Source organism: Cetorhinus maximus, chromosome 2, assembly GCF_964194155.1.
Source record: "Cetorhinus maximus chromosome 2, sCetMax3.hap1.1, whole genome shotgun sequence".
In the NCBI taxonomy this organism is placed as follows: Eukaryota; Metazoa; Chordata; class Chondrichthyes; order Lamniformes; family Cetorhinidae; genus Cetorhinus; species Cetorhinus maximus.
In genome coordinates this window covers 82,314,793-82,328,619 of record NC_135880.1, presented here as the reverse complement: position 1 = coordinate 82,328,619, position 13,827 = coordinate 82,314,793, and positions in this window count along the sequence as shown.

The following is a 13,827-nucleotide window of genomic DNA, read 5'->3' as shown; positions in this document are numbered from 1 at the left end:
ACATTTAACAGCACTAGACAATTCTAAAACAACTTTTTCAGGGTGATTTCTGTTCATTAAATTTTATCAATCACATCACAGCCCGGTGATACCTGATTGAACAAGGTGTAACTGTTTAAGGGATTTCTAATGGTGATATGTTAACAGGAAAGTTGAAATTCTTGCTGATTTTGGTGATTGCCAACTCTGGACAGAGGTGCCATAGCCCTGAGTGACAGACTGCAACTTCATCATTTCCATTCTAAGCTGTGCATGCCTGGCATTCTGAAGTTGCGGTTAGTTTCAGAGGTTTGATAGTGGCAAATGCCGACTATTCTCTGTCAGCTCCTCCCCACCCCAAGCATCCCTCAAAACCTGGCCCCTTTACCTAACTGCAGGACAACACCACCACTAGTGCAGCATCAGTACTACAGGTGGAGTGTCTGTTTAGATTATGCGTGTTCAAATGCTAGGGCAGAATTTTACCCTTGATGTGCAGGCGCATGCCCAACACACCTGTGCGTGAAATAATGCGCATTGACATCGGACAAGCATCCTGACAGCAACGCGCACTCTCGCAGTATTTCACTAGGCTGGCTCGCAATGAAGAAGGAGGCACACCCGCGATTAATTCAGTGGCCAGCTAAGGCCCTTGAGAGACCAAATGTCTCCGACTTTACAAAGCCCGTGTGATTTTTAGGCTGTCGCACAGGCAAAACAGGCAGGCAGGCAGGCCACAATTTGCAAAACCTCATCCACAGGTGGGATAAGAGAGGTCAGTGGGCTTGACAAAGCAAATAGGAAGGAGTTTAGGATATCATTTTCTGCTGTTTTCTTCTGTAAATAGGACAGCTTAATTTTGCTTCAGAGCTGCATTTAGAGCATTTAGAGGCTTCAGTTCAGGACTCAGTGTTGTCTGCCAGGCCCCCGGAGGATTCACACTACATGAGGCCTTCCAGCTATCAAACAGCCCTCCCTTATCCTGGTAATGGGGATTGTGCTCTCCGTTGGAGGCACCTCCTCTGAGGAGGAAGAGAGGGCCAGAAGTGGGAGGAGGCCAGGTTTCCCTGTTCAACTTCCAGGGGAGTGACCTGCGGGAGGAGAGGTGCAGGCACAAGGGGCGCAGGGCCAACAGGAAGTCCAAGGTGGAAGGGGCCACAGAAGACGCCATTATCCTGCTGCCAGGGTTTACAGGCGGCGATGCAGCTACCTTAGCATGTGCGAGGTGCATTTCTCCAGGGAGACTGTGACTTCCATTTGTCAGATGATCGGGCCTGAGACCAGCTCCGACTGAGTGAATAGAAACCCCATGCCATTGGCTCTGAAGGTTACAGTGGCCGTCAACTTTTATGCCTCCGGCTCTTTCCATGTGTCAGTGGGGAATCTTTGTGGAGTCTCTCAATCAGCTGTCCACAGTTGTGTCCAGATGGTGACAGAAACTCTGTTCAGGTGGTATTGACTTTCATTCATTACCGTACGGATAAGACCAGTCAGGCTGAGCGAGCCAGGGGCTTTGCTGCAATTGCTGGGTTCCCCCACATCCAGCGTGCCATCAACTGCACACATGTGGCCATCAAGGCATCCGTGGGTCAGCCGGGTGCCTTCATCAACAGGAAGGGATTCCACTCCATGAATGTGCAGATAGTGTGTGATCATAGGTTGCAGATTCTACAAGTCTGTGCAAGGTACCCAGGCAGCTCCCATGGCGCTTACATCCTGAGACACTCCCAGGCGCTGAAGTTCTTCAGTGCTCCAGCCCGGCTGGATGAATGGCTGCTGGGTGACAAGGGCTATCCCTTGAAAAGGTGGCTCGTGACGCCCCTCCGCCACCCAAGAACAGAGGCTGAGCAGCAGTACAATATTAGCGATGCCTCCACAAGGGCTGTGGTAGAGAGAACCATAGGTTTTCTCAAGGTGCGCTTCCGATGCTTATGCACTACAAGCATAGAGCGGGTGTCACTGATAGTGGTTGTATGCTGCACTCTCTACAATCTGGCACTGGTAAGGGGGGACCCACTAGAGGAAGAGGATCTTGACACAGCCTCACAGGCCACAAATGATGAATCCAGTAGTGAGTCAGAAGAGAAGCATGGTGAGGAGAACGCTGAGGGTGTGGAGCCAGACCTTGGTAACCTCCAGGGAGGGAGGGACACCAGAGACACACCTTGATCCAACCCTTCTTCAACTAGGCTGCCAAATAAACGCTACCACCTCATGCCAGGACTGCTGCCATCATCTTGGATCTCAGAAATGACCCTTTCCTTTGCCCCCAAGAAACAATCAGTGCCTGTGCAATAAAGTTTCGAGCAACTCACGTCCAGGATTACAAACTGGCCTACCTTGCACCTACAAAACAAGTGAAGCATTCACAGGCCAATAACACAAAAGCAAATGTAATATAATGTTGGCACTCATAGGTTATGAACAGAACAATATCAGGTGTTGATGGTTACACCATTAAAAAAATAAAAAAAAAATGGGGGAACAAAAGATCACCTGTGACCAGTCCCTCTTGTGCTTAAGGTGCTTTCAACTTATGTATATGGGTGCTACGTCTAGGTGCTCCCTCCTTGCTGGCACCGGCATTGGAGACAGCCTGCTGACTCTGCTGTCTTGTTGGTCTTGATCACCTTGGCGGTCATGCTCTGGCCAGTGGAGCCTGTGATGGCCCCGCCTGGGAGGGAGTGGCCAGTGGCATGGCTGGAATCTCCCCAGTTGCCACAGCCTCAACGATGCCACGGTCACTGGTCGAGAGGCGGAGGAGCTGCTGCCATCATCCAGAACGCCCTGAGAGGAGCCCGCAGAGGTGACAAGCAGTTTGTGTGCCAATGTCAGGTTGCTGTGGACCTACCTGCTTGTCATTGACCCTGATCACCTGAGATCAGTGCCCGTGTGAGGGCTTACAAGTCCGAGCGCAACCCCAGGAACCCCTGATTCTGTTCCTGGAGCAGCCTCTCCATGAAAGTCGCCACTCTCTCAATGGAGGAGGCTGTGTGCTTGACCATGAGCATCAACGCAGTGCTCATGCTCCACATGGACTCCTCTACACAGAGACCATGGCACACATACCCTCATGGATCTCCACCAGATCCTCCCGCACATCCCGCCAGGCATCCAGCACCTGCCGCCTAATGGACGACTCCAGAGGCCTTTGACTGAGCATCGTCCTGGTCTCCAGCAGTCCTCCGACTGCTGGCGCCTTGGACACACTCTGCCTCTGCCTGCACTTCAAGTGAGTGCAAAGTGCCCTCACCAATGTGCACCGAGATACTAGCCACCGATCTAATGCCCACTAAGGTGCTGGTATCTGTGCTGATGCCTGTTTCAGACAGCAGGTGTGACACAGGCGCTTCTGGAGCCTGGTGTTCCTCCGGTGTCAGGGCCAGCTCCTGGAGGTCCTGAGATTGGCTGCTTGGTGGCAGAACAAAGGGAGAACAAGGACATGTCCTTAGTTAAAGCCATCACACTGTCACTGTGCATGACAGGTACCCTGGTGAGACAATGGAGATCTGCATCATGGTGCCATCGTCTTTCAATGATCAATGGGGAATCCAGTTTTGAGGCTCCCATCAAGGAAGAGTCTACATAAGAATGTTTGCACCATCTGAAATTCTCAACTCCGTGCACTGCATTCGTACCTTTGTCTGACACCCCAGCCTCGCCATGGCCGGTTGATCGAGTTACATGGCGCCTCTCCAGCTCCAAGGCCTCTTGTTGATACCTGGAGAGGATGAGGAGGTGTGGGGGTCCTCCACCAATGACCTCTCAATATTGTTATGGGATGTCTTCCCCTGAAAGGACAGAGGAGCACTGAATAGTCCGCTCTCGACCTGCAGCGCCATTGCAGCCTGGCCAACCCAACTCACTGCCAGTTCAAAGAACATCACCACTCACTTTCTCACACACACCCTCACATCTCCACCTGGCCTCATCTCCTCTGGAGACTGCCTCCTCAGTCCTCACCATTTTGAGGTCGCTTGCACAGATCAACATGTGCCACACACTTTGGAATACTCCCACTTACCCAGTACAGCCCTCATCCTGCAGCCTCTTTCCTTGCCTGAGGCCACTTCTCCCCCTGCCCCAAGCAAGCCCTAGCCCTGCAGCCGTTGAAAAGCCACTCCCGCCTTATGGCTGGTCAGGTGGGTAGGGACCTGCCCATGAACCCCCCTACCTAAATGTGGTGTGGTACTGCCTGTGAAGCCTGGCGCTGATGACTGTGAGTGCTGCCTGACAAACCTCCAAGTCCTGAGCGAAGAGCAAGTCGCCAGGTGCATATCACTTATGTACCGTTGTGAAACACATTGGTGTGCAATCACGCCAACGTGCCTGGATGATCCAGTGTGAAGGGATGATTCGGGTGAGCAGGACTTATAATGAGGTGCTAAAGTATTGAAATTAGATTCCCGATGTGCAGTGGTGGGAAATAAAGCCTGCCATTGATGGATGGGGCGGACAATTGCAAACTGGTTTCACGACGGCGTAAAACCAATTTTTGGCCTTCTCGCCATATTGTCCGCTCATGTCATCCATGACGACCTCTACCAATGGGACCGGACAGTTCTGCCCCTAGAATAGGGCATTTTTAAGTGTAGCATTCACAGCCAGATTTATATATCAGACAGATATTGTGAATCAATACTATTGTTACAAACCTGCAAATAACCGCAGAATTAACTTCTTTGTCAAAAGTACCTGCTCAGTTAACTAATTACTGAATGATTGTAACTAGAGAAAATTATTATTTTTGCTGGATTCTTGTGTTTCCAAAGGCTGCTAGATCTGAAATCCTATGTCGGTCCAATTAAAGTTGACTCATAATTTGCAGCCTCATTCTGGAAACTATTATGTTTTGAGAATAATGCTCTGCAGTTTGGAATAATATTTCCATTCCAAAAACCAAGAAACCAGCATCTACTCTATGGATTGCATAGATACGATTGTGCTGTTCCTTCCCATCAGCATACCGCTTGTTAAGGTTACAAAACAAACCTTAACACAATTCTGCACTGTTACAGTTTTGTGATCCCATGATTCAACACATCTCTCAGGAATCTCTCCGAGTACTTTGTGCACTGCTAATTAATAATTTTGAAGTGGAGTCATGGTTATGCAAGTGCACATGACAGACATGCAAAGCAATGTTAAACAAACAGCAATGAGGCAGACAAAAGTCAGGTTGACCAACAGTCATTTAATCTGCTGTACATTTTTGTACAATTTTTTAAAAGCACTATTTTGAAAATGACAGCAAACTCTTTGACCAGTTGGATAGCCTTGATTTGCCCATGTAGAACTGCCTTGCATTATGATGGAGTATCTTTAAATTAGGCATATAAAAACTGTATTTAAGTAGCAGCATCAGCATTTGAGTTTTTCCTTAACTTTCATGCTGTAGTTGGAAAAAAATATTGCTATGATTTTGCTCATAATTTAATCTAGACCAAATGAGATAATAGTTCATTTTCTTTTAGGCTTTAGGGATCTGTGAATTATTTCCTTATGCCTGAAATGTATAAAAAATCATGAGCCCAGATTGGATTAAAAAAAAATAAAATCTTCTTTCATGATCTGACTGCATTGGGAAGAAATAACTGAAGACATTCAACCAATAACATCACAATTGTCTGGAAAACCTAGGTAGTGCATAACATGACGCATTGGCAATAAAAATCGGTAAGATTTCATCCTCAACCAATATTACTTTGGTTACAATATACAAATGCAAATTGAATCCAAGTGTTATTAAATTTAGAGCTGAACTGACTCAATTGCTGCTACATCATAAACTTTTAGTTCAGTTTCCCACAGTTTCCCCTCTGGGTATCAAAAAGGATTTGCTGGTGTTGGGAATACATCCCAGACATCAGGAAGCACTATTGGCGTCATAGTTCAATTAAGGAAATTACATTTGCTCATGCCTTCGTACATTAATTCGTATGTCCAGGGTTTAGGTAGAGTAAGCCAGACGCCTGCCTCATAGAAATTGTCGTAGCACTGCACTTTTCCCATCGTCATGCCTTATTTTAATCAAGGGACAACTTGCCAGGACTAAACAAGTACTGTTATAGAGTTTATTGTTAGAAAAAGACAGGGAATCTGACAGCTTTGCATGTAGCCAAACCAGTCATTGTTAGTAAGTGGGGCGGAGGGGATTTGAATCGTTTAAAAAAAAACTTATGTTTTTGGAGTGGTTTCCAACCATTTTCTGAACCATTGCTTTACGCTGTTCAATCACAAAGTACCAATAGACAGAATGTAAGTGGCATATGTTCCACCCAGTCGTACTCCATCTTTTACACCACCTTCTAATTGACATCTTAAGGCCCTGATTTGATTGGATTAATGGCCCTGCCAGGGCTTCAGATTTCAAGGCCTCCGTCAAAATGACAACAGCAGAGAGGCAGCAATGCTATGGCGCTCATTGTGTTATAAAGAGGAATTTGTACTGCCCTACATCCACTTGTGCAATAATGCACCTGCAAGGAGGTGTGACAATAACACTCCCATGTGATCTCGACTGGACACATTGTATTTCTTCAGCTCTCTGAAGGCAGCATGAGTGAACACTTAGGTTGATATAATTCATTAAGATGCTTTACTATGCAGACCAACAGCTATGGGCAGTTTTACTTTTCTCTATCACAGCAACTTGTCTTCTTGTAATAATAGAAAATAATGAACACTTGACACATCTATACATCAGCGGATCATCTTTACAAACTTAAACAGAATGACTTCCCTGAATTCTGGTCTGCAGCCCAGGAAACATCCTACAGGCTACTATCTTTCCATTGAGTATGCTTTTGTTAGGACGGACTGCCTGTGTAGCATCCTGTTATATAAAAAAACAATTTTTAATCTCTCTTTGCGGAGAGATCAAAGGGATTTCTAACATGATGTCTGTGAAGTGTTTGTCTGATCACCTAGATAAGCTAACAAGTTGATTATGGTTTATTCTCTGCAGAAGACAACTCCCAATTAGCATATTAATTATCTTTCGCCTTGAGTCTTTTATCAAACCTGTGGGAAATACAACTTCTTGTAAAAAATTAAATGTACAGGTTATTTTCAGATCTTTTCTGTGCAAGAGGGTTCAAAACTTTCTGAAACGTGACAAGTAAACTTTGGAAAGAGGCCAAGTTTCAACTAAAAAACTTAATGAAAGCATTAAAAAACAATAGGCTTTTCAAATGATAAATTGTGAAATAGAATCTTTTAATTTTTTTTCATCCCTTGATTTGGGCATTGAAATCGCTGAGAAAAAGAATTCATACTTAAAGAAGAAGCTTTTACATTGTGGTCAGTGTTTTCCTTGGCCCTCAATTGTTTGCACTGAATTCTGCCCATTTTATGCCCAGCTGTATTCTAATCAGATTGGACAGGAAATTTAAGCACAACTTGGCACCAGCGGAATCCTGATTCTTCTTTACAGCACATTTTTGGACCTAACTTCTGCATTGTGCCCATGGAGAAAGTTCCAAACCATGGTCACTGCTCTCAATGATTTATCTTTTGGAAATTGTGGAAAAATGTGTGTTGTGGTAAAGGGGGCATTGTCAATTAAGAAGGAGCCATTTCTTTATCACAGAGACTGCATAATAGCCTTCTCTGCAGTGAAAAACTGCAAGGCTCTGCAAATCCACAGGGACCGAGAGCACTGTTCTGGAGAATTAGCACATGAGTTCTGGCCAGCCACACCAAATGAGCTCTGATCTAGGCCAGGATAGAGCTAAATTTGCGAATGTAAACAAGGGCAAAAAGGATAGTATGCTATACCACGGCTAAATAAACAGGGAGGCGAGCCCAAAGAACACTTTGCATACGTGTGAAGAATGGAACTAATACATAAATCCATAAGCTAAATGGCAAAATGGCCAATGATTTCACTAATGCCAACAAAGAACCCTTCAACTGCTATACTTTTCACTATACCTCAGAGATGCAGGCCATGGAGCAGGAAGCAAAATGCTGGCCATCAGACCTCCTTCTAGTTATGAAGGAGACAATAGACAAACTTGACAGAGAGGTTGGGTCTGTATCCATTGGAATTTAAAAGAATGAGAGGTGATCTTATTGAAACATTTAAAATGCTGAGGGGACCACCACCTTCTCAAGAGCAATTAGGGATGGGCAATAAATGCTGGCCTAGCCAGCGATGCCCACATCCCGTAAATGAATAAAAATAAAATTCCAGATGTTTACACTGTACATTACCTGTTCCATAGAAGGCTTTGTGTGACTGCAGTACTGCTTAGCTGCTCCAGTTTAGGTGGACAACCTTTCAGCATTGGAGTCACAGGGTGCTGAAGGTTGATCTCTAGGATACTGCTGTGAGCAGTGGAAGAAAAATCATAGGAATGTTAAAAAAAATCTCTTTTATCATTTTCTTTGAATATTTCCACTTATTAGTTATAAAAATAATTGAGATGGTCATTCGGCTGAGAGTCAGGGCTCAACCAATCAGATAATGTAAAGTTTGTTTCCCAATTGGTTGTAGGAAGGCGTCATGAGGATGAAGGCGACAGGTGACCAATAGTGGGATAGAATGGTTGGAGGCAGGATGTCATGTAATGAAACCTCCAGGATTATGTTGAACCAGATTTAGTAATCTTAGCTATAGCTGTATTATGGGGATGCTCCCATTTGAATAATTTTGGGGTGGTTGGGGGGAGCACTTATGCTTCCAGCAGTATTCACACAGACTGGCAGCATCTAGACATCTTATACACCTCGGGCAAATTGTAGACCTCAGGCTTCCAAACCCAGGCATGGTGAAACAGGCATCAGTGCATTAGGTACGCACTGTTGGATCATCAATCCTCCGTAGTCAATCACTGAACCATCAAGGAGCCAAACAATTTTAAACTGAGTTTAAACTCACAATGACAGTAGCACCAGATTTTCATATGGAGCACAAATGAAACAAAAAATATTAATACTGATGTTTGTGAATGAAATATTCTATGGATGTTGCAATGCTAATATTGATTCCACAGAAAATAGATCATCATGCCTGTTAATATTTTTGTACTCTAGCTTTCTTCCAATCATACTCAGTTTTAGTTAGCCAGCTAATCATCACCCTTTCAGTGCATTATACAGACATACATACTGTTGGTGATGATATAACACAAAATAGTCACAATTTTGCTATAATATGCCTTTAATGTTATATGCATGACATCGCTAGAAGGGAAACATGTCTTGTGATCCAGTCTTAGTTTCATTTTGGCTTTTAGCAGGGCACACACACACACAGCTCTGATACCTTCGAGCTTTATAACTATGTATAACTGTTCTCATGTACCTAGTCTTAATAAACGATCCTTCGACATGTTTACCTAATCCCTTATGAACAATTGGATCTTTGAGTCTTATACAAGTAAATAAGCCCGAGATATTATATCATTATAATAACACAACAAATTCAATGACAAGGCACCTTTCTATACTGATTCTTACATGAAATAAAAATGCCCCAGAGTATTAAATTAGTCGGAAGAAGGGAGGCAGACACCAAACAGGAGAGAAAAAGGGAACTGAATTTGAGAAGAGACCAAAAGCATTTCCCCTGTACTCTTTCACGACTGAAGGAGGTAACGAATGCTATTTTGGTCATTTCAGCCAACTGCTCATTCTTCACACTTGGATCTAAAGACTAGCTATTTGACCATGGGCAGCCAATAACCTGTTTCTGTCCCCAACTGATGTCCAGGTATGAACACTTTCATCAGAGGTTACAAGCTAGCAGTCAGATATAAGAATCCTAGCTGAGCCCCTTGCCCTAGCCCTTGACAATGAAGGAAAATGTAAAGCCCCAGCTCCTGCAACATTATTCTCTCCCTGGCTAGTACTAGATAACTTCACTGAGCCAGATTTCCATGGAGTCATAGAGATTCCAGGATCCTTTTAAAATTGTGGTTGGGGCCTGGGTCTGAAAGTCTCGCCCCCGTTTCCAACAGGTCCTATTTTCAACAGATGAGGGAAGTGGCATGGGACGTGACTCCCACATGTTGGAAACCAAACTCAGCAGGGCCGTTTGAACTCAGTGCTGAGTGCACTTTAGCGCGTCATGGGTGAGCGAGGCCAGGATCCAACTCCCGTATTGTCAATATAAATGGGCAGATTCCCATTGAAAATAGAGCCCTATGGATAGTAATCTCAGGATTATTTCCCATCCATAAACTATCACAGAATCATGGAATGGTGGCAGTGTAGAAGGAGACCCTTTGGACAATTGTGTCTGCACTGGCACTCTGATTGAACAATTCACCTGGTGCCTACCTCCTGCCTTTTTACCATAGTCCTACATTTTCTTTTCTTTTCAAATAATGATACAATTCCCTTTTGAGAGCTTCAATTGACCCTGACTCCACCAGCCTCTCGGGCAGTGAATTCTAGACCCTAACCATTCACTGTGTTAAAGAGTTTTTCTTTATGCCACCATTACTTCTTTTGCTAACTACCTTAATTCTGTTTCCTCTGGTTCTCGATCATTCCGCCAATGGGAACAATTTCTCCCTATCGACTCTGTCCAGATGCCTCATGATTTTGAAAACCTCGATCAAATATGCTCGCAACCTTCTCTTCTCCAAGGAAAATGGATGCCTAGCCAGCAATACCCACATCCCATGAATGAATTTTTAAAAATACTTCAATCTTTCCACCTAATCGAAGGTCCTCATCCCTGGAACCATTCTTGTGAATAGGGAAGAGCGGAATGATTAACAGGAGGAAATAACACTTCAAACCATGACACTCGACAGCAAGAGCTGAAGGAATTTTGATAAGTTTCTGAAAGAAATCTTCCCACATACTTTTGCAACAAAGGGCGGAATTTTCCCAAAATTGCACCAAGTGCTGTACCGGGCGGGTAAAATGGAGTCCTAACCACCGATGAAAATGGCAGGTTTTCACACCGCATCTCCCCGAGCCCACGTCATTATTTATGCATTCCCAGGAAACACGCCGTTTCCATGGCGGGCAGGGTCTCATTCGCCCGCTTACCATCAACCCGCTGTTGTATCACACCGGCAGCCATCATTAAAAGGCAGCCGCCAGCGAAGCACTCACCGCTACTAGTTCACCAATACTGTCCAGGAGACATGGCCAGCAAAAACAAAATGACTGCAGCTCCCCCCCCACCCCCCCCCCCCCCGCTTCAACAATGGATCTCTCGAGCGACTGCTGGATGCCGTGAAGGCCCGATGGGATATGCTCTACCCCTGCTCTGGCCACAGGATGAGCAACCATGTAACCAACCCGGCTTGGGAGGTGATGGCAGTGGTGGTCAGTGCAAACGCCCTGCAGAAGAGCACAGGCACCCAGTGCTGCAAAAGGATGAATGATCTCCTTTGTTCCACCAGGTGTAAATCACTCTTTTCATCACTCCCAACTCTCACACTCACAAACCCATCACACATCCACAGGGCCCTCACTCACTGCCAGTGAAAGGGACACCACCATTCACTCTTTCACACACACCATCATTGTCCTCATCCCGTCCATGGGACCACTCACCACTCACACAGGTCAGGCATACGTATCATCTGGCCCGACAGGAATCCTGATACACTCTTCCCAACTCTATCCATGCAGGACAAACTGGCTCACAACAGGAGGGAAGGGTCACAGGCAGGTGGATGGGTGCCAGAAATCAAAATTCTGACAGAATTCAAAACCAGTGCCATGCAGCTGACCGATGATGGTCCTGTGCTGATGATGAGGTCGGCGCTGCTCTATCAAGTGAGGATCCAGCACTGCAACATCCATCAGACAACCATGCCCTGAGTGATGTGTCCTCTTTCACAGACCACTGCCATGCATTATTTCCCCCTAATTATCTCCCCTTGATTTCGCAGACACATCTGCCAAACAGCAGACAGAGTCCATGACCCAGGGCCCCCAATCAAGCTCCAAAGAAACCTCTGAAGAGGAATCTGAAAGCAACCTCCCTGAAGTCTCGTCACAGCGCTCACCCACACCCTCCACCAGTGCAGAGATGCACACCTCTGTAGGACCTAGCTTTAGAGAAGCCTCGGGGACACAATCTGGCGAGCACATGGCACTTCCTGATCCACAGCAGGCGACGATGGGGACTTCCCAGGTCCCCGGCGCTTGAAGGATTGCTGGAGGCCGGAACGTTGCTGAGTCCGATCAATGACGAGCCTCTGGACTCGGTCATGTCACAGTTGCTGGAGCTGCAAAGGCAAGCTGGGGAACATCAAGAAGGGATGCCCGCTGCACTCCTCAGATTACAAAGCACGATGGAGGAGTCTATCCGTCTTCAGGCTGAGGTGATAGCACTGGCATGCCAACACGCCAAGGTCAACAATGGCAGGAGGGCGGCCGCCATGGAGACCTTGGTCCAGGACATCACTCCTGCACTGCTGCGCGGACTTAACTCCATTGCTGATACCATAGTTGGCCTCCAACAATGTGGACGCAAGGGGGTGCTGGGCAGCCCCGATCTCACTCCATCTAGCCCTTCCACTCACGGAGTCAGCCAGGGGCCCTCGGGCACCCATTGGGGAGGAGGATCAGCAGGTACACACTCCGGGGCCATCCACCCAGGTGACTCTGGGAGTGACCAGCCCATCTGAATCCCCTCTTCCTGTGACTGCCGCAGATCCAGCTTCACAGGCCGAGGAGGGTGCCACTGCCACACAGCAGGACCCTGAAAGCAGGTCGGGGACCTCCAAGTCCCAGCCCTCCAGCCAAAGTCAACACAGACAGGGCGTCACAGTCAGCAGGCTGCCTCTACCTCCGCTGTGGATGTCCAGGGAGCACCAAGACATAGCGGCAGGGTTAGGAAAGTTAGGTAAAAGTAGTTGCACAGCCTGGGCACAGGTGTTGATCACTTGTACATACTGTTCACTATTGTCAATAAACTCCTAATAATGTCTCCCTGCCTGTGTCTCCTTGTTCTGATGAGCTGTGTTCTTGTCACTCAGATGTGAAACCTTTCTGCACAAGATAAAAGGCAGGTGTTTCAGTCCAGGGCCTCTCCCTGTGCTCTGTGTGGCCTTCAGTCTAAAGTGATGGTCCAGCCTCACACTCCATGGAAACATTACTGATGCCTGCACCTCGGTGATGCTGGTCATTGTTGCCAGAATGTCGTGGGCAGGCGCCACAGAGTTCTCTCATTCTCTCTGTGTGCTCTCAGCACCTTTAAGGTGTGGCTGGCCCCCATCACACCAGCATCTGCGACCAGTGGTGCTGTGCACCAGCTCCTGAATGGCTGAGGCGCTGAAGGCGGGTACAGCATCAGATGTGTCTAAAGTTTCATGGCTGCGTCTATGAGATGGCCCTGATCATGGAGCGCAAGTGAGTTGCCCTCGGCCAGACAGGAGTCAGACATTCTCAGAGGCTATGTGAAGATCTATGGAGTATCCACACTGCATTTTGTCATCATCCTCTTGTGATCGAGCGACTATTAGGGCTTCCATTGCATCTCACAGAGGGTATTGGTGCTCTGGTAAGCCAGACTGGGATCAAACGTTCACAACTGCGATGAGAGTATCTACGGGGACAGCTCACTGCATGTTGTCATCATCCTCCACAAACCTGGCAGCTATGAGGGCCTCCTGAGCGTGCCTGCCTTGTCTAGCCAGTGCGAGAGTCTCATCCCTGTCGTTGTCACCACCGAGAACACGCTCACCCTCATCCCCATCGGCTCTCTCCTCATTGGAGGAGATGTGCAGCTCCTCCATCTCCTCCTCAGCCAGCTCCTCTCCCCGTGGCAGTGCCAGGTTGTAAAGGGCACAGCAGGCAATGATGATGCGTGACACCCTCTGTGGACTGTATTGCAGAGCTTCACCAGACTGGTCCATGCACTGGAACTGC